At 46.9% G+C, this 22,589-nt stretch overlaps 1 long non-coding RNA gene across 1 annotated transcript; it reads right to left on the reverse strand.

The window, feature by feature from the left end:
- Positions 1-15,193: 15,193 nt before the first annotated feature.
- Positions 15,194-21,677, reverse strand: LOC148001594 (uncharacterized). Its single transcript, XR_015635879.1, has 4 exons — positions 21,326-21,677; positions 21,090-21,197; positions 19,680-19,968; positions 15,194-15,516 (listed from the first exon to the last, which is right to left on the reverse strand). It is a non-coding gene; the product is annotated as an uncharacterized LOC148001594 (long non-coding RNA).
- Positions 21,678-22,589: the final 912 nt, after the last annotated feature.

Below are 22,589 nucleotides of genomic sequence, written 5' to 3' on the forward strand. Positions count from 1 at the left end.
TACCCTTCAGCAGGTAAAAATCAGTGTGGTTTCCTTTACAGGGGTTTCACTTTGACTTTCAACACTGGATCTGAGGGTTTGGTGAACCCAGAAATGCAAGGTGAAACTTGGGAGTGTGTACATGGGCCAGGCCACACAGACTTCTAGGAATGGAGGCTGAGTTCAGTTCTTATCAGGGTACACCTGTGTTAGCTGTAGTTCTCCATGCTTCATAAACATATGGGCCCTTGGTCTTCGGGAATGTATACTTAAAATAAGATATACTGCTTGTCTATTCCTACTGTTTCTATTCCTACACAAACATCATGACCAAGAAGCCAGTTGAAGAGGAAAGGGTTTATTCAGCTTACACCTCCACACTGCTGTTCATCACCAAAGGAAGTCAGGACTGGAACTCAAGCAGGGCAGGAGGCAGGAGCTGATGCAGAGGCCATGGAGGGATGCTGCTTACTGACTTGTTTCCCCTGGCTTGCTCAGCTTGCTTTTTACAGAACCCAAGACCACCAGCCCAGGGATGGCATCATCCACAATGGGCTGGGTAACTCCCGACTTGATCACTAATTGAGAAAAATGCCTTATAGCCGGAACTCATGAAGGCATTTCCACAACTGAGGCTTCTTTTTCCGTGATAACTCCAGCTTGTATCAAGTTGACACACAAAACCAGACCGTACACTGTTCAACCTGCCAAGTGATAAGGCAGAGGTTACTCCTCCTCCTCTTCCCCCAACCCCACACCTCTCCTTCTTTTTGAGATACAGTGTCATATAGTTCAGTTTTCAAACCCCTAAGGGGCCAAACATGACCTTGAACTTCTGATCCTAGAGTCTCCACCCCATGAATTGGACATGATCACGGGCATGTGCCACCGTGTGCCCAGTTTATTTTGTTCTTGGGGTGGAACCCAGGACATTGTGAATGCCGAACAAATACTCTATTTGTGAGGCGCACAAATGGCACGGCCCCTTCTAACTTTTCTCAAAGTTCCATGCGCATGTGAACTAGGGGGAGCCACAATTTTGCATGTGAGGAGGTTGCTAGCTTTTGAGAAAGGGTTATAAGACCTTTGACGTCTGTTTTCTACAAGGAAAGAGGGGAAAGACGCAAGGGAAGGCTCTTTGGGCACTGCCTCTCTATTAGCTCCTGGTGAGGAGGTAGTCCTGTTAAGGGGATAAACAGCCGTGGAGCCCGTTGAATACAACCCTCCCTCATGGTTGACTTTGGATGCTACTTCTTGTTTCCCCAGTAACACTAGAAGGGTAAACACCAGTTTTGCCACTTTTTAGTGGTCATGTTTGGCCCCTTAGGGGTTTGAAAACTGAACTATATGACACTGTATCTCAAAAAGAAGGAGAGGTGTGGGGTTCGGGGGAAGAGGAGGAGGAGTAACCTCTGCCTATCACTTGGCAGACTGCTCTGCCTGTCTCTATTCCTGAGTATTGGGGCAATAGACATGTATTGCCACACCCCTTTCATGACATGCTGGGGATGGAACCCAGTCCAAGTAGTAATAGTACACGCAATGGGGCTGCATCCTCAGCCCAGGCTTAGAGAAAGCCACGAGACGACGTAGATATGACGACGTAGATATGTCAGGAGTGAGGTGGGGGCAGGGGGAAGTGATGGATTGCCTGACCTCAACTGTCAGGAAGGCCGATGGGCCTCAGCTCTTCCTCAGGACTTCCAGTCTCAGCATGAGGGGCCCAAGCGTCTCTCTTTAGAAATTAAGAGTATCTCTTCCATCCCCTTAAGTCTTCAGTCCATTCTCTCTCAGGATAGGACTGTGGCCACCATGATGTGAGAGATTTCACTACACTGCTTCAGAACAAATAAACAAATAATTAATTGTTTATTTCTCAAGTTTTCCTTGTTGGAAAGAGACCTGTCATCGCAGAAGGGCTTTGGGGTTTCAAAAGCCCCCAGAGTTCCCAGTTAGCTCTCACTTTCTCTGCCTCATGGTTGTCTCAAGGTGTAAAGCTGCTCCAGTACCATGCTTGCTGGCTTGCTGCCATGATAATCAGAGACTCTAACCTTCTGGAACCATGGGCTACCCAATGAAGAGCTTTTCTTTCTGAGTAGATTAGGCCAGAGTATCTCTTCACAGCACTAGAACAGTACATAAGACTTGCTCTGTTCATTCGGGTGCTATGAGGGTGAGGATTTGTGGCCAACTTGACAAAATATATAGTCACTTGAGAGACTAGTCTTTGGCCATGCTTATGACGAATTATACTGATTATCTTAATTGAAAAGGGAAAACTTGCCTTAGTTATGGGCCAAATCAATTTTTGAGCATGAGATCCTGGACTGTGTATGTGGAGATAGGGGCCTGGGCAGCAGCAGGCAAACATTCTTTGCTCTCTTCTGACTATGGATGTGATGTGAGCAGATGCTTCAAGCTCTTGATCTTGACTCCCTGACATAAGGGATGGTAACTTGGAATTGTAAGCTCAAATACCCACTTTGCCCCTGGAGGTTGCTTTTGTCAGAGTATTTTTGCCACAGAAATCACAAAAGAAGCAAAGATGGGCCATTTTGGTGTACTGTCACAGGACCATGAGAGGTGTACTGTCACGGTCTCACAGAGTTTCAGTTCAGGTGACCCTGATGCCATCAACAGAGACCCTCAAAGGAAAGATAGCACTGCTAGCTATCTAATAGAGCAGAAAGAAGCTGTAAAGTGTGTCGTCCTTCAAGATCCTGGCTTCCTAAGTGAAGAAAAAAGATCTTAGGCTGAGATGGGTAGTTGCTACAGCAAGGACGAATTCCCTTGCTACCTGTGAAACTGCGAAGGAGAAAGAAACCTGCTACCTCAGCTGTCACACTTCAAGCTGAAAAAAATTACATTTGCAAGTGTTCAACAAGTGCTTCAGGAGGAAGGGACACTAACTCGGTAGAGGAAGGCATGAATAGAAGATGCTTTCCAATTGACAGTGACATGTTATTCCAGGAAGTATTAATTGTAGATGAAGATTTGAGCAAGGGAGCCCTTGAAGTGAGTGACGCCATGGTTCTTACTACAATAGGGGGTGATTACACAGATTCAGGAATGAGTTTGAACCAATATGAATATATATATATATATATATATATATATATATATATTCTTACTAGAGAGGGTTGCAGGTATAGCTACAGGGCTTGCCTGGCCCTAAGTTCCATTCTCAGCAGCAGATAAACAGCCATGGTAGTACGTGCCTCTTATTTTAACACCCCAGAGATGGAGGCAGGAGGATCAGGCCTTCAAGGTCATTCCCGGTATGTAGTGAGTTCAAAACCAGCCTGGGCTATATGAGATTCTCTCTCTCTCTCTCTCTCTCTCTCTCTCTCTCTCTCTCTCTCTCTCTCTGTGTCTCTGTCTCTGTCTCTGTCTCTGTCTCTCTCTCCCCTCTCTCCTCTTTCCCTCTCTCCATATCTCTCTCTCCCTCTTTCTCTCCCTCCCTCCCTCTCACTTTCTCTCCCCTCCCTGCCCCCTCTGTCTGTCGTCTGTCTGCCTATCTGTCTGTGTGCATTTGTGTGTGTGTGTGTGTGTGTGTGAGAGAGAGAGAGAGAGAGAGAGAGAGAGAGAGAGAGAGAGAGAGAGACTACCTACGTATCTGTATCACTGGAGAGCAGTATCTGCTCATGAAGAGGCTGCTGTCATACTACTAGCCAGGCTGAAGAAGCTCATGAAGAGAGAGGAGACCATCTCAAGCAAGTCTTTAACTGCAATTAAACTGGACTCTCCTGGAAAGTGTCCAGTAGGATCTGCTTCACTGAAGTGCACAGGAGGAACGGAGGCAAAAACAAGGGAAGGACAGATCAACTTGATCTCCGTGTGGTAGAACTGAAGTTACAGTGCACAGAGCAAAGAATCCATGAGGTCATAGAAACAAAACCAAAAAATGTCAGGCCTTGTGGTGTTCGTCTATCATTCCAGCACTTGAATGGTAAAAGCAGCAGGCTGGGGGGGGGGGGGGGCGGCGGGTTTCGAGGTCATCTGCAAATACACAGGGAATTCAAGACCAGCCCAGACTGTATGACCCTAGACTCCTAATAATAACAACAGCAGGGTCAGCACAGAGGGATGTTGACAGGAGGGTTGAGGGAGATGAGAGATGGGTGAGAGGAACCAGAATGCATTCTATACAGTGCACCGCCATGCTTACCTAACGTTCTTGTTTATTGGTACCACGCACCACTTCAGGCACCCACTGTGGGCATCTTTGGAATACTTCCCATGGATAAGGGAGAACACCACAAAAACCCACCCAGGATTTTGCTCCTAAGCACATACTCTTCTCAAATGCCTTCTTTATCCTAGCTCCTGTGTGGTTTGTGCGAAAGTGGAAAATGCACATTGGAATCTCTTATTCTCATAATATTTTAAACAGATTAATGTTCAAGATGAATTCTGGCTAGTTGCCTATGCAATTGATGTGAGCCTTTGGTCCTTAAGTCCCTTGGGTCTGGGTGTCTGATCTGAAAGGGACTATTTGAACAATTCAGCTTCCTTGACTGCCTGCTTACGCTTGTTAAAACCAAGCTGAGAAAGGATTAAAATTGGAGACTGAATGGTAAGGTACTACTGTCCCGGCCCCAAGAGGGGGCTTACATACACTCTGAGCATTAGACATGACTGACAGGAGTGTGTGTGTGTGTGTGTGTGTGTGTGTGTGTGTGTGTGTGTGTAGCTCAAATGCCTCTTCGGGTTCCCAGTCACAAAGAATCCTTTGAAATCCAAGAAGGGATTGAGAAGAGAGTCAGGCAGTAAATGGCCGTGAGCATTTTTTTTAATGGGTTAAAGCTTTAATTGATGTGGAGTACAGGAGGAGTTTAATGTGTTCCAAGTAAGCTTTTCAACCTGCCTTCTAACTTCGGCTGCTGAAGAGTGACACTAATCTTCGTAGGTGTTCTGTTTCCCCCTTAATCCTCTGATTTGACTTTGGCTATTAGTTAAAAAAATACATTTATTTTATATAATACATATATATGTATTTTGAAAGATATGTATTTTATATTATTGGATGATATTCAAGGCAGCTGACTATAATTAAAGGCCCTATTTTCTCTCTCTCTTTTTTCTACACTTTAATTTAGAGAGAGAGAGAGAGAGAGAGAGAGAGAGAGAGAGAGAGAGAGAGAGAGAGAGAGAGAGAAAACAGCCATGCCACAGTGCACCATGCTGAAGTTAAGAGGACAATTTACATGTATTGGTTCTCTCTTTCCACCACGTGGTTCTGCGAATTTAACTCAGTTCTTTAAATTTGGCATCCAGCCCCCTCTAGATCTCCTTTCCTTACACATGAACTTTGAATAGAATATTGTGGGCAGTGGCTATTCTATGAAGCAAAGACTGTGTAAGCAGCTTGCAGAGAAGGCTGTGCAAACATTCAGAGCAGGGAGCCCCTGGAACGGGGCGGGGTTGGGGGCGGGGCTTGGGGAAGTGAGGCTCTGACAGGGAAGGACCAGGTGGGCCTAAGCAGGGATGAGAGCCTTCTTGGCAGGGGGCCCATTCTTACAAGGCGAGCTGGGAAAACTTGCCTGTGGCTAATAATCCAGAGATACCAACGGATTACGCAGGCATAGGTCCAGCGAACTGTGAACCACGACTCTGAATGGCACATAAAGTGACCATAATTAAAATAAGAGGAGAAACTCCGGGGTGGGGGTGGGAGAAAGGAAGCACCGGGTGTTTCAAAATGATATTTTACCAGTAGGAACCGAGTCTGCCAGCTGTCAGTAACTCTGTAGCAGAAGACCACTACTACTCTCAAAACCAGCGGCAACCTCTTCCACCTAGAACCAGCGAGGACTCCAGCGCCATGATATATTCCTCGCTTCTATTGGGGCAGTCACTTAATTTCTCTCTGATTAGTTAGCTATTACTGACACTAATTAAAACCTGCCTTGCCCTTAGATATATAAAGCCAATTTATAAAGTGCTAAGTAGGCAAATTCTTCCAAGAACTATTAATTGTGGTAAGGGCTGTGTCAGCTCCAGCTATACGCTCATAAATGCAAACCCAACCTGGTCAATAGTCCCCTGGGATGGTAACAATGAAACAGCCAGCTTTTAAGAAACGCCTGTGGAAGAGCATGAAGAGATTGTTGGAAACGCCTGGGTAAGAACAGATAGTAACTGGAGCTGTGAAGCACCGAGGTGGGGGTGGGGTGGGGATGAGAGGGTGAGGGAGGGGAGGGGGGAGGGGGAGGGGGGAGAGCAGAACAAAGGGGTTATTAATGAGCATCAGGTACGTATATTGCACAAAGGACTGATTCAGGCTGTTCTAGTGCAGTATTGGGAGGAGGGTTTTTTAACATACGAAGGACATAGAAAGCACCATAAGGTCGATCAGACAAGTTTCCCGAGACGCCTGCTCCAAGACTGCTTTCCTGTGTCCCTTGGGAAATGAACGACAGGTGGCCCTTCCATCTATCGTTTCCTTGGGTTCTGGGCTGTCTTTTTCCTCTGTCATGTATCCGCAGGTACAGACGTAAGCACGTGCACACACACATTGCCATCTCTATCTTCCCACTGCTGTGACTAAACGCTTCAGACACTTAGAATGAGTGCTGGTGATCCGAACTCAGCCCTTAGATAGCAAGCACGTTTCTCAGGGCACCGTTGCTGGAGCCCTGGACTTTTGCCCTAAGACTCCTCCGGAATATGACTTTACACATTACATGTTGTACATGCAGACTACATTTAACCTGCCAAATAGATTAAAGAAGCACACTCGCTTTTCACAGGATGGGTAAGTGTGGTTTCATGCGTAAGTTCAGACCCATTGCGTCTCTTTTTTGAGCACATGTGTGTACAAGTGAGTGTTCACTGGGTGACATTATGAGTCTTCCTAAACTGCTTTTCTACACTGAGACTTGGAGACACGGATTCTTCCTGCAACCAGAGCTCATCAATTCAGTTAGGCCGGCTGCCCGGTGAGCTCCAGTGAGCTGCAGGACCTCCTGTCTCTGAGGCACATAATCCAGTGCTGGGTTTATGGGTGCAAACCACTGTATCCAGATTTTCATGTGGCTACTGAGACTCTTAACTCAGGTCATCATACTTGTGTGGCAAGCACTTCACCAACTGAGCCAGCTCCAGTCTCTCATTACTTCTTCACTGAGCATCCAGTAAGTGCACGGGCTTGCTGGTGCCTTATGGGACGGAGAGCAAGGCTTATGGACTCAGCGAGACTGTTTGAGTGGGAGAGGCATATAGTAAACAAGCAGAAGTGTGTGCCGTGGAAGCAACGTAGAGCTACAGAGACAACTAAATGAGGCGAGCGGATAGGAATGGACAGAATAATAGAATAGCTTTATAGCCCAATGTTAAAGTGCCGGGCAGTGTAGTGTTGTGGTCTTAAAACTCCATTTCAACAATGGGATCTATATTTTAAAGTTGAAAACACATCTCCTATGTACAGCTTTAATATATCAAAGAGCTAAAAACGTAACTGTGGAGGTGTGTGTGTGTGTGTGTGTGTGGTGTGTGAGTCTGTGCGTGTTCGTGTGTGTGTCTGTGTGTATGTGTCTGTGTGTCTGGTGTCTGTCTGTGTATGTGTGTCTCTGTGTGTGTATGTGTGTGTGTGTCTGTATGTGTGTGTGAGATGTATGTGTGAGATTGTGAGGTGTGTGTGTCTGTGTGTGTGTCTGTGTGTGTATGTGTGTGTGTGTCTGTATGTATATAAAGTGTCTGTATGTGTGTGTGTTCGTGTGTGTGTATATGTTTGTGTGTCTGTCAGTGTGTGTCTCTGTGTGTGTGTGCATGTGTTTGTGTGACTGTCGGTATGTGTGTGTCTCTGTGTGTGTATGTGTATGTGTGTCTGTATGTGTGTATGTGTGTGTGTCTGTATGTGTGTGTGTGAGATGTATGTGTGAGATTGTGAGGTGTGTGTGTGAGGTGTGTGTGTCTGTGTGTGTCTGTGTGTATGTGTGTGTGTATGTGTGTGTGTATGTGTGTGTGTATGTGTGTGTGTATGTGTGTGTGTATGTGTGTGTATGTGTATGATAGGTTAATGATAACACATTGAGTATAAAATTGTGTCCCGTATAGTATATAAAGTACACAAATATGAATAAAATAAACCTTAAATAAGAGAAACAAAATATAATAATAAGAACCTAAGTGACTGGGGTTCGGTAGGGTGGCTCATTGGTTCAAAGGCACTTGCTACCAAGCCTGACCACCTGAGATCAGTTTCACAGCTCCACATGGTGAAAGAAGAGAACTGATTCTCTGAAACTGTCCTCTGACTTCCAAGCACATTCCATGGTGTGTGTGTGTGTGTGTGTGTGTGTGTGTGTGTGTGTGTGTGCTCTCTTGTATGCATACACACAAGCCCACGTGACCAGGCACACACACAAGATAATTTAAAAGTTTTTAATTTACATTTTAAATGTTATCCCCTTTCCCAGTTTCCCCTCCAGAAACTTTCTAGTCCATCCTCCCTCCAGTCTCCTTCTCTGAGGATGCTCCCTCACCCACCTTCTCCCTCCTACCTCCTCACCCTGACATTCCCCTATAGAGGGACATCAAGCCTTGACAGGACCAAGGGCCTCTCCTCCCACTGATGTCTGACAAGGCCATCCTCCGTTACATATGTGGATGGAGCCATGGGTCTGTCCATGTGTACTCTTGGAATGGTGGTTTAATCCCTGGGAGCTCTGGTTGGTTGATATTGTTGTTCTTCTTATGGGGTTGCAAACCCCTTCAGCTACCTCAGTCCTTTCTCTAACTCCTCCATTGGGGATCCCATTCTCAATTCAGTGGTTGGCTGTGAACATCCACCTCTGTATTTGTCAGGCTCTGGCAGAGCCTCTCAGGAGACAGCTTTATCAGGCTCCTGTCAGCATGCACTTCTTGGCATCTGCAACATTGTCTGGGTTTGGTGTCTGTATATGGGCTGGATCCCCAAGTGTGGCAGTCTTTGGGTGACCTTTCCTTCAGTCTCTGCTCCAGACTGTGTCTCTGTATTTCCTCCTGGAAATATTTTTGTTCCCCCTTCATTTAAAACTTTAAGGTGATAATTGTCTCATGGCTTCCGGGGCTCTCAGCCTGGCTCCTGTGATCTCTTCCATCACCTTCTTGAGTCACATATCTGCATCATCAATTTCTCTCCCTGATTCCTTCCCTTTTCGACTTAGGTCTTCCTATTATTTCTTTAGAATATCAAACCTCGCGGTTAGGAAAGAGCAGGGACAGGCAGCTGCATCTGGCTCTGGTAAGGCCTGGTCACCTTCAGATCCAGAATCACAGCGAGTGCGGTCTCTGGAGGCAGATCTATGGATGGGCTTTCATACTGTCGTAAGGGGCAGCTGGAGGTGCATGCTGGGATGACGAGCAGATCTCTAGTCTGTTCTTGGGCCCCACTTGTCTCTGAAACACACTTTGGTGTATGTCTAGATGTGCTAAATAGTATAATAGCCTTGTTTCTAACAGGTAAGAAAAACTACTTAAGTTTTAGCAATGAATCAAAATGTTGTTCAGAATTAAAACAAATCAAAGATGTATTTGTTTTCATTTCACATATATGAGTGTTTTACCTAAATAATATGTATATGTACCATGTGCATGCTTGGTACCTCTTGCAATAAAAAAGAAAAGACACGGGTGACTGGTTCTCCAATGTACCGCTCCACACTTTTCTCCCGGGCTCTCTCTGACCCGGGCAGTTGTGCCATAGAAACTAATGCTAATTTATCTCAGCAGCTCCACACTGCCCCCACGTACTCTCTGACCCAGGCTGTCCGTGGGCTGTTCTACTGTGGCACCTTGCGGTTTTACCATGCCAGGCATACACATCCCAATTCCGTAGAGGGCTTGGTGTATCTCACAACCGCACCTTCTCTTGAACTTAATTAAGTTGCCACATGAAAGAACACACCACACAATAACCTCTGATCCAATAAGATATAATTTGCCCATGTAGACAGCACAAAATCCTGTACACACCCATCCCTTAAAAATATTCATAACAACCTGTATCTATGCGCAGAGAAGAATCTTAACATCTGCCACCATGTTCTCCCAGCTCCTCTTCCTCACTCCAGCTCCTTCTCCCCTGCTCTCTCCCTCCCTTCTAAAACCTCTGTTCCCGTCTCCGTCCCTCTCGTCCCATGACAGGCCTCGTTTTATCTTGTCTGCCTTCACCTGCACAATGACATTAACCTACAGGTACCCAAAGAAGTCAGAAGAGGTGTCAGATCCCCTAGAACCGGAATTACAGGTGGTTGTGAGGCAGCCTGTGGGTGCTGGGAACTGAAGTGGGTGGTCTGAGGGCAGCAAGTGCTCTTAACCTCTGACCTCTGAGCCCTCTCTTCTGCTCCATTTTCAGAATGCTTTTAGCTGTTTACACATGGGTCAATCTCTCTGTGTGTCTGTGCGTCTGTGCGTCTGTGTGTCTGTCTCTCTCTCTCTCTCACTCTCTCTCTCTCCGTGTGTGTGTGTGTGTGTGTGTGTGTGTTTAGTGTAGGTTTGCGTACATGTTCATGTGTATATGCATGTGGCGCATGTTTGGAGGCCAGAGGTTGACACTTGTTATCTTTCTCAGTATCTGTCAACATGGTTTTGCAGCCAGGGTCTCTTACTAAACCTGGAGCTCACTGATTTGAATAGACTCTGCGTTCCGGGGATCAACTTGTCTGTCTCCACCCTCTCAGCCCTAAGGTCACAGATACAGGGCATGATTCTCATGGTTTGTACACGGGCGCCAAGGATCTGCCTCGCACAGCAAGCCCTTTCCCAATGAAGCAGTTTCGCTAGCCACAACTCGTGACTCAAAGCAATCTCTTTATCTCTTCCTTTGGTCAGCCACTCAGGTACAGGCTGTGCAAACGGCTATCTCTGTGAGATATGGCCAGCCTGCAGGCTTTTGAAACTACAGACACAGTCATGAAGAAATTTCTTTTTATCTCACGTCTTATTTCAAAACCTCCTCCTTGTGAAAAGCCTGAAAGACTGCCATTTGTTCCTGGTTTCACCACTTCCTGTGTGGTGGTGGGTGCTGTGCTGTTCATGGCCCCATACTCTACTGGGAGCGGGAAATGAATCCCGCTTCTCTTATAAGTTTCCACATGTACTCCTGGAAGACATCTGTTCTTGCTTCATTTCTGTTTCTGTGGCAAAGGGCCGGGACCAGTGGTAGCCTGGGATAGGAAAGGGTTTATCTCAGCTCACATATTATAAGTTATTGTCAAGGGGAGTCAGGGCAGAAATTCAAGCAGAAATTGTGAAGGAGCACTGTTGGCTTAAATTCGGCTAACTGAGGACCACCTGGCTAGGGGAATGGTGTCGCTCACAGTGGGCTGGGCCCTCCTACATCAATGAATGATCAAGACAGCCCTCACAGACGTTCTCACAAGGCAATCTGATCTGAGCAATTCCTCAACCGAGACTCCCCTCTCAGGTGACGCTAGACAATGTCAGGCTGACAGTGAGAAGTTACTAGGACAGCAGTGTTCAGTGGTCATCTGCAGTCTTTGGAGAGGCTTTGGCTGGAGATGACAATGCTCCCAGGGGCGAGCCCTTTCAGTGGGTCTCAAGACTAAAGTATAGGGTCATCCCAGCCTCGGAGTGTTTCTGCAGAGCTGGGACCTAAGCTCAAAATTTCTCCCTGTCTATTCTTGCTTTCTCTCTGTTCCAAAAGTGTTGATTCAGCAACAAGCCTGGGGCGAGAGGGATGGCTCAGTAAATGGTAAGAATGGAAGGGCCTGAGAGGAAACCCAGCATTCTTATAAGAAACCAAGCATAGGAACAAATGCTTGAAAAACCTGCCCTGGGAGCAGGAGACAGACAGATCTCTCCGACTGGCAGCCAGCTTAGAACACTTTGAGTTCAAGGTCCATGAAAGACGTCTTGACAAACAAGTTAGATAGACAGCACCTAAGAAATGATATCTGGCTTCTACACACACACACACACACACACACACACACACACACACACACACACCACGCACACATACAAAAAGCATTTTATATATTGTCTTAGCATATCTATTGTGATAAAACACCATGATCAAAAACAGCACGGGGAGGAAAGGGTCTCTTTAAATTTGTATTTTGTAATCCATTATCCGGGAAGTCAGGACAGGAACCAAGAGAAAGGAATTGATACAGAGACTATGAAGAGGTGCAATTACTGGCTCGTTCCTCGTGGCTCGCTTAGCCTGCTTTCTTATACCATCCAGGACCACCTGCCCAGTGGCAGCACAACTTACAACGGCCTGGACCCCCCTTATTAATCATCAATCAAGCAAATGTACTCCAGGCTCACCCATTGGCCAATCTAGTGGGGGTGTTTTCTCAGTTGAGCTTCCTCTTCCCAGTGACCCTTGCTGGTGTTAAGCACCACTGACCCCGTCCCAATCTGACACAAACATAACATTATTCAGCTATAACCTTTCCTTTCTTATTTGTCCCCAAGATGACATGTTAATATTAATATCACAACATAAAATATCTCAGCTTTGAAGATTCCAGTTTTTAAAAACTCAAACGCTTCAAAAGTTCAGTCACTTTAAAACATTGCAAGTCTCTTTCAAAGTTCAAAATGAATCTAGACTATTCACAGTGTGTTACAATAGCTAAAGTTCCTCTGAAACACTCAAAGTCTCCCTAAAAGCCCCGAGTTTCTAAGATTCCTAAGTCATTTAAAAGTCCTGAGTCTCTGTAAAATTCCTAAGTCTTTTCTGTGGTCTCCTGTAAAGTGAAAATTAAGTTACATACGTTCTTACTCCAGGAGGGAACAACCAGGACACAGCGACAATCAAATAAAAAACAAAACAAAACAAAACAAAACAAAACAAAACCGAAGTCCTACAGTATAGCGCTCAGATCTTCATGTCCGCGACCCACTCACAATCCTCTGGGCTCCAAAGGGCCTTAATACGTTTCCCCGACCCTGCTACCCACAGCTCCTGCGGCTTATCTCGGGCTTATCTTAGACTCGGGGCACGCTGCTGCTGGCCTTGGCAATCATTCCGAAATGCAGGCATCTCCAAAATGCTCCCGTCTCCACTGCAACTGGGGTGCACCTTCACTGCGCGCCTCTTCTGGGCTCTCTTCAGTGCCTCTGACACTGCCGTAAGGTGCCAAGCTTTTATCCTTCTCCATGACCCTTTCATTCCTGAGTCTTCCACTTCAACTGAGGCTGCACATTCACCAATGGCCTCTCCTGACCTCCCGTGGTGCTAACTCCATCTGCTCTCCAGAACCCCTTCATGCTTTCCAAACCGATACCACCTAGAAAACTCTTAAATATTACCAAGGCACAGCTTCCGGCCTCTCTGGACCAAGAGTTCTGTGTGCTGACCCTGAGGAAATGCTTCCCAGAAGATTTTGCCTCCGTGATGCTGGTCTCTTCTTGACGATACCTAACTATTCTGCAAACATTTACTGATAATATCTTCTAACCTCTTCTCCCTGGCTTCCCTTCCTCTCTTCAGTGGGGGTGGATTCCAAGCTTAAATATCCTGTATCTCAGCTGTATCACAAAAGACTGCTTCGTGGAAAGCTTTTAAAACAGGAGCAGGATCTAGAGACTTGTTGCTGACAGCCGGTTGGTCCCTTTGAGGGTTGCTGTGAGCAGGTTGACACGGAGAGAGGCCCTCCTAAAGTAGTTGGAAACGCCTGCTTCAGTTTACACATAGATGGACGCTTGTTAAAACTGATACCAGTGAACTTTGTCATTTTTAATAGAAGGGCTTGACAAGGAAATACTTAGCCGGTGAAAACCGCTGTCATTTACAGTGCAGATTTTCAGTAACAAGCAATCAGGTCAATTATATTTGTGTTTCTTTAAAAGAAGAGCCTCAAGTCCTTGGTCCTGCCAAGACTGAACCCCCAGTGAACGTGACTGTTGCGGGGAGGGCGGTAATGGGGGAAGGATGGGGAGGGGGAGGGGCTAGGAAAAAAAAAAGAAGAGCCTCGTAGGTAGTGGTGATGGTTGTCCAACTTTGCAAACAGAATGCCCGAGAACCATATGCCTAATACTGGTTAAATGAAAAAAGATATGTCATGTATATGTTGTGGTAATTTTAAAAATCAATAAGGTAGGGGTTGGGGATTTAGCTCAGTGGTAGAGCGCTTATCTAGGAAGCGCAAGGCCCTGGGTTCGGTCCCCAGCTCCGAAAAAATGAACCAAAAAAAAATATATATATATATTCGCTGGCACGGAGCCAAAACTGCACCTGGTAACTAAGTGTCAAGTAAGGCGTCCCTGGCGGGGGGTCGGGGACAGCGACCAAGGGTCCCATTTTAGGCACATTTCTTTTCTGCCTCTGCTTCCTAGCTTTCTTCTTGATCCAAGGTGGGCTCTTTCTTATGTTATTTCTCCCTTTCATCTTTATTCTTTAAGATCTATTTTTATTTATGTGTACATGTGTACAAGTATGTGCACACATATGCAGGTGCTTTTGGGGGCCAGAAAGGAATGTTGGATCCCCTGGACCTGGAGTCGCCGGCAGCTATGAGCTGGCTGACATGGGTGCTGGGAACTGGGCTTGGGTCCTCTGAAGCAGAAGCAAGTGTTTCTAACTGCTGAGACATCTCCGCAGTCCCACCTTTCCCCCTTTCCAGTGAATTTCTTTCCTATTTTGAGAATTAGGAATCATCGAAATGGAAGCAAATCAGTCTGTCTCTCATTGTGCTGATGTGGAATATGAAGCCTACAGATTTGTACGAATTGGGCAGGGAGGCTCAGTTGACAGAGTCCTTGCCCATGATATATATACTAAATCCTGTATCATCCCGAGCTTCATTAAGGAGAGAATGGCGGCACACACCTACAATCCCAAGTGGAGGCAGGAGAATCCCTGGGGCTTGTTGGTCAGCCAGTCCATCAGATCGGCAATCTCTCCTCCAGCCCGCCTCTACACAGAGACACATACGAGCTCACTTATCCTTCCATATTCCCCTAAAGAAGAAGGAAGTTAATTCCTGTATGCTGGCTAGATACTGACGGAATCTCGGATCCTCTGAGAGGCAGCTGCTGCGGGATTGTCTTGATTACCTTAGCGGAGGCCAGAAGGCCCGCTAGCTATGGGCAGTCTCGTTTTCTCTGCTGGCATCCCGGACTGTAGAAGCAGAAAAAAGATGTGTGTAGCAGAGCCTTGCCTGTTCTCTTTTCTGATTGGCAAACTGCTTCAAGCCCCTGCAGGCTGGACGTCCCTGCCATGGACTCTGTGAACTGTGAGCCAAGGTGAACCTTTGCTTTCTCAAGTATTTTATCAGGGCAACAAGAAAATAAATAAAAACAGACCCACCCAACCCCCACCCCGCGTTCCTTCCCAGGGCCCAAAAGTCAGAGTCAGCCCGTTGCTTGTCAATCTGGCCTCTGCTTGATCTCTTTCCAGGCTCACACGGGGCCTCTTCTTAGTTCCCTGATGCTCTGAAGATTTTTTCCCCTCCAGAACTTTCTCAGAGTTGCTTTTCAGTTTAGAGCATTGCTACTTCCTCTTATGTCCCAGCTTGCCTCTTTCTCAGGATTTAGCTGAAATGTCATTTCTTTAGCTGGCACGATTATTTTGTTTGTCTGAAAGTGAAAAAAAAAAAAAGAAGAAGAAGAAGAAAGAAAAGAAACCAAAACTCCCATTTGAAATACCCTAACTATTAAAGGAATCTATTGGCTGACTGCTGTCTGATGAGTCTAGAAGTAGTCCTGGCTTCCAGAAAGTGTTGACCCATATCTCCAAGGACCCCATTATCTCTGTGGACCCCCTTCCTCTCATCCTCTAGAGCTCTGAGTCTCTTTTCACGGCAGTAAAACCACTACCACATCTCAGCCCGAATTCCCTCACCATCACTGCTGAGGGACAAAGAGGGAATGCAGTGACTTCTGTAGTCCAGGCAATCGCTCTTGCCCTGTCCTTTGCTGTGAGTGTACTTGTTCATGTGTGTTTGGATGCACACATGCTTTGGCTACATGTGCAAGTGTGTACGTGCAGAGGCCAGAGGTAAATCTCGGGTGTCATTTCTCTGGAGCTATTTTGTCTGAGGCAGGATCTCTCGCTGGTCACAGCTTGCAGAATAGATTAGGATTGCAGTTAAAAAACATTTCAGTCCCCAGCACTCATGTCAGCCAGCTCATAACTGCCTGTGACTCCCAGGGATCCACCTGTCTCCGTCTTCCCAGTGCTGAGATTACAAATGTGTGCCACCTTGCCACCACCACTACCTCCTCCTCTTCTTCCTCTTCCTCCTCCTCCCCCTCCTCCTCCTCCCCCCCTCTTCTCTACCACCACCACCACCACCACCATCACCACCACCACCACCATCATTACCATCACCCCCACCACCTCCATCACCTCCTCCTCCTCCTCCTCCTCCTCCTCCTCCTCCTCCTCCTCCACCACCACCACCATCACCACCACCACCACCACCAGACAAGCACATGGATGACTCTAGGGATAGAACTCAGGTCCTCATGTGCTCACAGGACTGTTTCCTAAGCCTTTCATTGGCCTTAATTGTATCCCACGCCCACATATGAACTCATCCCTTTGGAAGCAAGATAAATTCAAGATGGCGGGTATAGGTTTCTTCAGCCAATCAGAACTGCTGACGCTGTGCTGGCCCATAATAACTGGACTCAGTGCAGGAGAAGGCTTGACTCCCAAATGCTAGCGGGTACTTCTGGGAGCCCAAGTTGCAGTTTGTTTGGTAGAGCACTTGCCCAGCAGACACAAAGCCCTGGGTTCCACTCCCAGCTCTGCATAAGCTGGACAGGACGTGCCTGTAATCCCAGTCCTTGACAGGTGACACAGACGCTCTGTAGCCTCGAGGCCATGGCTGGCTACATTATCGAGCTTGAGGCCAGTCCTGGTTACATGAAACCATATATAACCTTTGGCAGAGAAACTGGAACTCGGACATCTGGAATGTGAGACAGTTTTATTCCGTGTGTCCCAGGCACTTTCTCAGAGCTCCCATCCCTGGCCACCACATCTAAGGAGGAGCCCTGCTGACCTGTGACGGAACTCCACTCCCTTCCCTCTTAACACTTTTGGGTGCTTGTAAATATCCGTTTTGTTCTGTGATTGATTTACGGTTCAGCTAGCCCACTGGGCTCCAAGTTTCTGAAAGCAGATGCGCTTTCTTCATTCAGGGCTGGCATATACCAGAAAAATTAGTATATGCTTTCTTAGTGGAAGGGAAAAGTGAACAGCTTTTTCCTCTTTTCAACTCAGCCTGGCTTTTCCTAAGGTGGGAGGGGACGAAGGCTGGGAAGGGTGGTGGTGATCGAGCACGGTGTATATTGGGCCTCTCTTTGTCTAGCGCAGGTTCTTAACCTGTGGGCCTCAGCCCCTTTGGGGTTGGAACAACCCCTTCACAGTGGCAAAAGGAAAAGCACAGCTATTTACATTATGATCCATAACAGTAGCGGAATTACAGCTATGACCCAACAACAAAGAAAACCTTATGGCCGTGGGTCACCAGAACACGAAGAACTTAGTAAAGGGCTGCAGCATCAGGAAGGCTGAGAGCTGCTGGTCTAAAGGCATGGTTCTCTGTTCCTTCCATAACCGCTCCCTAATTCCCTCATCTACCTCCCTTCTGATGAACACATCTGCTCCTGTCAGTTTGGGAATTTGCTGGGTTTTTTTTCCCCTCCCCCTTCCTTCGCATCTCATTGGACTCAGTAAAATTCTCAATTTGAGATCTGGGAGATAACTGGGCAGTAAAGCATTTTGTATTCAAGGGTGGGGACCTGAGCTTGATTCCCAGAACCATGTCAAAAAGCTGGATGAGGTGGCATGTGTTTTCAGCCCTAGAATGGAGCATGTGGAGACAGGTAGCTCCCCGGGGCGTGATGGCCAGTCATGCTAGTCCATGAGGAAGCTCTGGGAGGAAGAGAGATGCTCTATCAAAACGCAGGGTGGATGGGCCACACTTGAGGTTGTCCTCTAGGCTCTGCATACACATGCACTCCCCCACATATGACCAGACATTCCAGTGTGAACACGAACACACACACACACACACACACACACACACACACACACACACACACACACACACAGACTTTCAACAATCTTTCCCCTTCTGTCCCCTAAGTGCTGCCATCATAGGTAGGAGCCACAATATACTTGGTTTGTGCGGTGCGGGTTGGAACCCAGGGCTTCATGCATGCTAGGCAAATGCTCTATCAACCAAGCCATCATATATGTATGTGTGCATGTGTATATATGTGCATATATGATATACACATATACACGTATACACATATACATGTATACACATGCACATATACACTTATACATATATACGTATATAGTCTTTGTAGGGGTATACACACATGTACACAGCTCTCTTCAGAGGCCAGAGGATGCCCTGGAGCCGGAGTTACATGCAATTGTGAGCTGCCTGATGTGAGCGCTGGAATGGTGGATTGCTGGGTCACCGCTCCATTTCCCCTGAGCTTCAAGAAAGACTTAATTACACTTTTTCTAGACAATCTAGGTAGGAAGCCCTCCTCCTCTGCACTCTCACAGCAGCTACGGATTCCCTTGCTTTACTGAAAACTAGACTGAAGTAAAAGTCAGAGGCGGGTGGAGAATAGAGCTAGAGCAGGCGAGGAAGATGAGTAAGGACCAGGACGAAATGAAGACTGCAGTGTAGGGGACGGATGTCTTAGGGTGTGGCAAGGATGCTTGTGGTCATGAACTTGGGAAGGGGAGAGAGTAAGGAGCTGGCAGAATGGGGCTGGAGGAGACTTCCTTTTCCTCACCCTGGTTCATTTGGTTCATTTGTTTGTCAACTCCTCTTGCCCATTTTTCCATGTGCATGGAGCTGAGGATAACGAGGTGACCAAAACGTACGGGTCTGTGCCCTGGTCAGCGCTCATGCTCCAGTCTGGTAAGGTACACATAAGCAAAGAAGTCGATACAGGATGGGGAGGGCTGGATGCAGATGTCAGGCTGAAATCACACATCTGCTTTTGCTCTTTGTGAAACTTGACACCTCACATCGTGCCAATTAGGGGTGTGTGTGTGTGTGTGTGTGTGTGTGTGTGTGAACGCCTCACATAGGTGCAAATGTGAGTGTGTGTGTTCATACTCGGCATGTGTGTTTGTGGAGGGCAGAAGACAACCTCAGATGTTCCTCAGGAGCCAAAGCCGTCCATCCACTTTTTTTCCCCAGACGGTCTCTCTCATTGGCTTGGAACTCCCTTAAACTGAGCTGGCTATTCAGTGAACACCAGTGATCCTCCTGCCCCACCTTTTCCCAACACTGGAATCACAAGTGTGGACCATCACATCCAACTTTTTTTCTCTCTTAAAAACATGAATTCTGGGGGTTGGGGATTTAGCTCAGTGGTAGAGCGCTTGTCTAGGAAGCGCAAGGCCCTGGGTTCGGTACCCAGCTCCAAAAAAAAGAAAAAAGAAAAAAAAAAAGAAAAAAAAAAACAAAACATGAATTCTGGGGTTCTGTTTCAAAACGAAACTCAACAAGCAAATAAACAGAACAACAAACAAAACCATCAAATGTTTATCTCTGCCCCCTGCATTTGTATTTCTACACACAAGTATGCTTACACCTCCCCCTACACAAAAGAGCTCTGCTTGGTTTGGCTACCTAGACTGGGCATTCCCGCAGCAGACTGGAACTCTATTCTTTGGTGAGGGCACCGAGACCTGCTGAATCTATACACAAAGGGGGCATGGAGTAAACTGTTCGTCCGGGGTTACTCCGTACTTTTCCAAGAAAGATGGCAGCCAGGCCCTGATGCTTCAGCAGAAGATAAGAGAAGTCCTTCCTGGAGAGTCCAAGCATCACTAGAAAGAGGGTTCTAAAGGCATCAACACTGGGGTTTTCCAAACAAATGGTTCGGGGTGATCACACTGCGGAGTGAAACCCTCCAGTTACGAAGCCCACCTGTTGTGTGTTGCAGGGCAGTTCAGTTCCCCATTCCTCAGAAGAACAGATGGCCAAGGATCTCCAGACATCTGGGGAAGGTTTCTAACAGGAAAGGCCAAACAAATACCTAAGTAAACAGGAAAAAAAAAAGAGTTTGGAAGAAACAAATCAGACAGGAAGAAAAAAATTCATGGAACAGAGGAAAGAACGGTTTAACATCCCGAGGCACAGAAGACACTATAACTAGGATGTAAGAACAGGACACTAAAAACATAATATACTGAGAACAAAAAGGAGCTATACTAAAAATCACTGCCAGGGGCTGCAGGTTTTGGTAGTGGAGAATTTGCCTAACATATGCAGGCCCCGATTTCAGTCCCCATCTCTGAAGAGTAAAAAATAGAAAGAGAGAAAAATTCAGTCTTAGAATGGGCAACTTGAAGAAACCTCTCCTAAAAGAGAATAAAAAGACAGGTCAGCGTGGGCTGCAGGAGATGTTTGTCTCAAAAAACCTAAAATGGGACTGAGGATGTAACTCAGTTAGTGCTAGCCTAGCAAACGGAGAATCCCGGGTTTGATCCCCATTACCGCATAAACTAGCTGGGGGTGGCACAGGCCTGTAAACCCCAACACTCAGGAGGTGGCGGTGGGAGAGTCAGGAGTTCTAGGTCATCCTTGCCTACATAGCTAGTTCAAAACCAGCCTAGATGACAGAGAGCCTGCTTTTGATGGATGGGCTAGGGAGATGACCGATGAGTTGAGGAGCCTGCTACCAAGCCTAAAGACTTGATTTCAATCCCCAGGACTCCCGTGATAGAAACTGAGAACTGACGCCTGCAAGTTGTCTTCTGACCTCCATACCTGGCCGTGGTTTGCACCTCCCCTTTCGAAATAAACAAACGAAAACATAGTAAATTAAAAGAACAAACCCAAGTCCCGCTAGATGGATTCATATTTCGTAAAAATGCTAAGATCACAGAAACACTCAGGAGGTCTAAATAATTTGCATTGGACAGAGAGAGAGGTGGGGGAGGGAGGGGTAAAGTCAGGTGTTGTCAAGGAAAGAATTCAAACAATGCGCACAGTAGGAAAACATGAATTCTAGACTGTCAAGGCCCCCAGGTGCCCATCAAAATAGCGCCATGGCTGAAAACAATTGTCCATCCACCCTATCACCGACTTTCTTAGAAAGAGCAAAAAGCATGCTGCTTAAAATGAATCGTTCGTTAGAGTGGGCTCAGGTCTCACTTGAAAGGCAGAGTTGAAGCCCAGTGGAACACTGCCTTCGGAACTGCGAAGGGTCAGACACGGGATTCAACTTGCAGCCGAGCTATCATCCCGCGAGCGCAGAGCTGTCTGAAAAGAAACACAGCTTCTTACGCATTCTTTCTCCGGAAGCTGTTAAGAAGCATGTTAGGAGCAAACCAAGGAAAACACAGACACTATTTTCTGAGACTTTCAGGGCGTTGGCAATAACCTGATACCTATGCCCACCATTCCGGACTGGACCGCGGCAGGGGTCTCCCTCAGTTCTTCACTGTTTTCCGAGACAGGGTCCCTCGCTTAACTTGGAGCTCAGCAGTTAATCAGGCCAGGCTGGACGGCCATAAATCCCAGTAGCCTTTGGTCTTTACTGGGAGTTCCGATGCCCACCACTGTGCTCCACTTCTTACACGGGCGCTGGAGAGCAAATGCGGGATTTTGAGCTTGCACAGTAAGCATTCTACTGACCGAGCAGTCTTCCAAGCCCTGACCTTGATTGTTTCCACAGAACTTACTGCACGTGTCTTATAGTTTTCGTTTGTGGAGCACTGTCTAGATGGTGCTTTCTGACCTGGGTATGAGTAAGGAGGCGCGTGAGTAAATGCCTGTGGTGAGGCAGGGGTGTGAATGTTCTGAATGCCCTTAAAGGAGGATGGGGTAGGGACAACTCAGGGAACTACAGAAAGCAGCTTTCATTTGGTTGCAGCTCATTGCGATCATGCTGGACTGTGGGCCTAATTTGTTTGAGCTTTTATAAGATAAGTCGTTTAGGGCTCTCTCTCTCTCTCTCTCTCTCTCTCTCTCTCTCTCTCTCTCCCTCTCTCTTCTCTCTCTCCTCTCTCTCTCTCTCTCTCTCTCTCTCTCTCCTCTCTCTCTCTCCTCTCTCTCTCCTCTCTCTCTCTCCTCTCTCTCTCTCTCCCTCTCTCCCTCTCTCTCTCTTTCCTCTCTCCTCTCTCCTGTCTCTCCTTTTGCTTCCTCCCTCCCTCTTTTCCTTCTGTCTTTCCATTCCTTCTCTCCTCCTTCCTCCCTCCCTTCCTCCCTCCCTTCCTCCCTCCCTCCCTCCCTCCCTCCCTCCCTTCCACTCCTTTCTTGAGAGAGCGTTTCTCACTGGCCTTACCAATTTGGCTCTTCTGGACTACCAGGAAGTCCAAGAATGCATCTATCTCTTCCTTTCCAGTATTGAGATTACAATTGTGCATGCATCACAATGACCCCTATCTCTCTCTCTGTATGTGAGGTATGCGTGTGTGAGTTTGCATGTGTGTGCATGTGTGCGTGTGGTAGGATCTTACTCTGGTCCTTGTGCTTGCAAGGCACACACTTCACCAACTGAGCCAACCTCCACCCCTAGAAGTCTGGGCTATTTAAAAGGAGAACTTTCCATATTGGAAAGCAGCAGCAGAACCCAACAAACCCCATATTGAGTCACAGTATACCAGGAGGCTGCTGGGCCATCCTGGAGCATCCTTTTGATGCACTTGGGAG

The sequence above is a fragment of the Rattus norvegicus genome, chromosome 13 (assembly GCF_021556685.1).
Source record: "Rattus norvegicus strain SHRSP/BbbUtx chromosome 13, alternate assembly SHRSP_T2T, whole genome shotgun sequence".
NCBI classification, from domain to species: Eukaryota; Metazoa; Chordata; class Mammalia; order Rodentia; family Muridae; genus Rattus; species Rattus norvegicus.